At 37.3% G+C, this 3,551-nt stretch overlaps 1 non-coding gene across 1 annotated transcript; it reads right to left on the reverse strand.

Annotated features, from left to right (window-relative positions):
- Positions 1 to 1,382: 1,382 nt before the first annotated feature.
- On the reverse strand, positions 1,383 to 1,490 carry LOC148555455 (small nucleolar RNA R71). The gene has a single exon (XR_015887650.1). It is a non-coding gene; the product is annotated as a small nucleolar RNA R71 (small nucleolar RNA).
- Positions 1,491 to 3,551: the final 2,061 nt, after the last annotated feature.

A 3,551-nucleotide genomic window follows, 5' to 3' on the forward strand; every position in this document is an offset into this window, starting at 1 on the left:
AAATTTTCAATTTAAAAATCCTATCTTTTTCAAAATCTTTTTCAAAAATCAAATCTTTTTCATTTTTCTTAGTTATTTTCGAAAATTTTAAAAATATTTTTCAAAAATCTTTTTCTTATCTTTACATCATATTTTCGAAAATAACATCATCAATTAATGTTTTGATTCAAAAATTTCAAGTTTGTTACTTGCTTGTTAAGAAAGATTCAAACTTTGAGTTCTAGAATCATATCTTGTGATTTCTTGTGAATCAAGTCATTAAGTGTGATTTTAAAAATCAAATCTTTTTTCAAAAAACTAATTTCAATCATATCTTTTCAAAAATATCTTCTTATCTTATCTTTTTCAAAATTTGATTTTAAAATATCTTTTCTAACTTCCTATCTTCTTATCTTTTCAAAATTGATTTTCAAATTTGTTTCAACTAACTAACTAACTTTTTGTTTGTTTCTTATCTTTTTCAAAACTACCTAACTAACTCTCTCTCTAATTTTCGAAAATATCTCTCCTCTTTTTCAAAATTTCTTTTTAAATTAACTAATTATTTTAACTTTTGATTTTAAAATTTCAAAAATTACTAACCTTTTTCAAAAACTATTTTCAAAAATCACTAACCCTTTTTCAAAAATAATTTTCGAAAATCCTTCTCCCTCATCTCCTTCTAATTATTTATTCATCTACTAACACTTCTCTTCATCTCACATCACTGCCCCTATCCTTACCCTTGTGTTTGGATTCTTCATTCTTCTTCACCCCTATTCTTTTTCTTCTTCTACTAACAATAAGGAACCTCTTTACTGTGACATAGAGGATTCCTCTTCTTTTCTTGTTCTCTTCTCTTTCTTATGAGCAGGAACAAGGAAAAAAGCATTCTTGTTGAAGCTGATCCAGAACCTGAAAGGACTCTGAAAAGGAAACTAAGAGAAGCTAAATTACAACACTCCAGAGACAACCTCATTGAAAATTTCGAACAAGTAAAGGAGATGGCAGCCGAACCCAACAACAATAATGCAAGGAGAATGCTTGGTGACTTTACTGCACCAAATTCCAGTTTACATGGAAGAAGCATCTCCATCCCTGCCATTGGAGCAAACAACTTTGAGCTGAAACTTCAATTAGTTTCTCTGATGCAGCAGAACTGCAAGTTTCATGGACTTCCATCCGAAGATCCTTTTCAGTTCTTAATTGAATTCTTGCAAATATGTGATACTGTTAAGACTAATAGAGAAGATCCTGAAGTCTACAGGCTCATGCTTTTCCCTTTTGCTGTAAGAGACAGAGCTAGAGTATGGTTGGACTCTCAACCTAAGGATAGCATGAACTCTTGGGACAAGCTGGTCAAGGCTTTCTTAGCCAAGTTCTTTCCTCCTCAAAAGCTGAGCAAGCTTAGAGTGGATGTTCAGACCTTCAGACAGAAAGAAGGTGAATCCCTCTATGAAGCTTGGGAGAGATACAAAGAACTGACCAAAAAGTGTTCTTCTGACATGCTTTCAGAATGGACCATCCTGGATATATTCTATGATGGTTTGTCTGAATTAGCTAAAATGTCATTAGATACCTCTGCAGGTGGATCCATTCACCTAAAGAAAACGCCTGCAGAAGCTCAAGAACTCATTGACATGGTTGCTAATAACCAGTTTATGTACACTTAAAGGAATCCTGTGAATAATGGGACACCTATGAAGAAGGGAGTTCTTGAAATTGATACTCTGAATGCCATATTGGCTTAGAAAAAAATATTGATTCAGCAAGTCAATATGATCTCTCAGAGTCTGAATGGAATGCAAGCTACATCCAACAGTACTCAAGAGGCATCTTCTGAAGAAGAAGCTTATGATCCTGAAAATCCTGCAATAGCAGAGGTAAATTATATGGGTGAACCTTATGGAAACACCTATAACTCATCATGGAGAAATCATCCAAATTTCTCATGGAAGGATCAACAAAAGCCTCAACAAGGCTTTAATAATGGTGGAAGATACAGGTTTCGCAACAGCAAGCCTTTTCCATCATCCACTCAGTAACAGACAGAGAACTCTGAACAAAATACCTCTAATTTAGCAAACTTAGTCTCTGATCTATCTAAGGCCACTGTGAGTTTCATGAATGAAACAAGGTCTTCCATTAGAAATTTGGAAGCACAAGTGGGCCAGCTGAGTAAAAGGATCACTGAAATCCCTCATAGTACTCTCCCAAGCAATACAGAAGAAAATCCAAAACGAGAGTGCAAGGCCATTGAATTAATCACCATGGCCGAACCTGTAAGGGAAGGAGAGGACGTGAATCCCAAGGAGGAAGACCTCCTGGGACGTCCAGTGATCAATAAGGAGTTTCCCTCTGAGGAACCAAAGGAATCTGAGGCTCATCCAGAGACCATAGAGATTCTATTAAACCTCCTTATGCCATTCATGAGCTCTGATGAGTATTCCTCTTCTGAAGAGAATGAGGATGTTACTGAGGAGCAAGTCACCAAGTACCTTGGTGCAATCATGAAGCTGAACGACAAATTATTTGGTATTGAGACTTGGGAAGATGAACCTCCCTTGTTCACCAATGAACTAAGTGATCTGGATCAACTGACATTGCCTCAGAAGAAACAGGATCCTGGAAAGTTCGTAATACCTTGTACCATAGGCAACATGATCTTTGAAAAGGCTCTGTGTGACCTTGGTTCAGGGATAAACCTCATGCCCCTCTCTGTAATAAAGAAACTGGGAATCTATGGGGTGCAAGCTACTAAAATCTCATTAGAGATGGCAAACAATTCAAGAAAACAGGCTTATGGACAAGTAGAGGACATGTTAATAAAGGTTGAAGGCCTTTACATCCCTGCTGATTTCATAATCCTTGATACTGGGAAGGATGAGGATGAATCCATTATCCTTGGAAGACCTTTCCTAGCCACAGCAAGAGCTGTGATTGATGTTGACAGAGGTGAATTAGTCCTTCAACTGAATGAGGACTCCCTTGTATTTACAACTCAAGGTTACCCTTCTATAAACAAGGAGAGGAAGCATCAAAAGCTTCTCTCAGAACAGAGTCAACCAGAGCCCCCACTATCAAACTCTAAGTTTGGTGTTGGGAGGCCACAACTGGTACGCGGAATCGTGATTACACTTTAATTATGTAAAATTCATCGCTCTTTCTTTCCCTGGTAATGGCGCCAAAAACATGATGCCAAGACCATAGTTCACAACTCCGTGTAACTAACCAGCAAGTGCACTGGGTCGTCCAAGTAATACCTTACGTGAGTAAGGGTTGAATCCCACGGAGATTGTCGGTATGAAGCAAGCTATGGTCACCTTGCAAATCTCATTTAGGCAGATATAAATTGATAATGATGTTTTTGAATAATAAATAATAGAATAGGGATAGAGGTACTTATGTAAGTCATTGGTAGGAATTTCAGATAAGCGAATGGAGATGCTTTTCATTCCTCTGAACCTCTGCTTTCCTGCTATCTTCATCCAATGAGTCTTACTCCTTTCCATAGCTGGCTTTATGCAAGGGCATCACCGTTGTCAGTGGCTACATCCCCTCCTCTCAGTGAA

Source organism: Arachis ipaensis, chromosome B6 (genome assembly GCF_059453495.1).
Source record: "Arachis ipaensis isolate K30076 ecotype BB chromosome B6, ASM5945349v1, whole genome shotgun sequence".
NCBI lineage: Eukaryota > Viridiplantae > Streptophyta > Magnoliopsida > Fabales > Fabaceae > Arachis > Arachis ipaensis.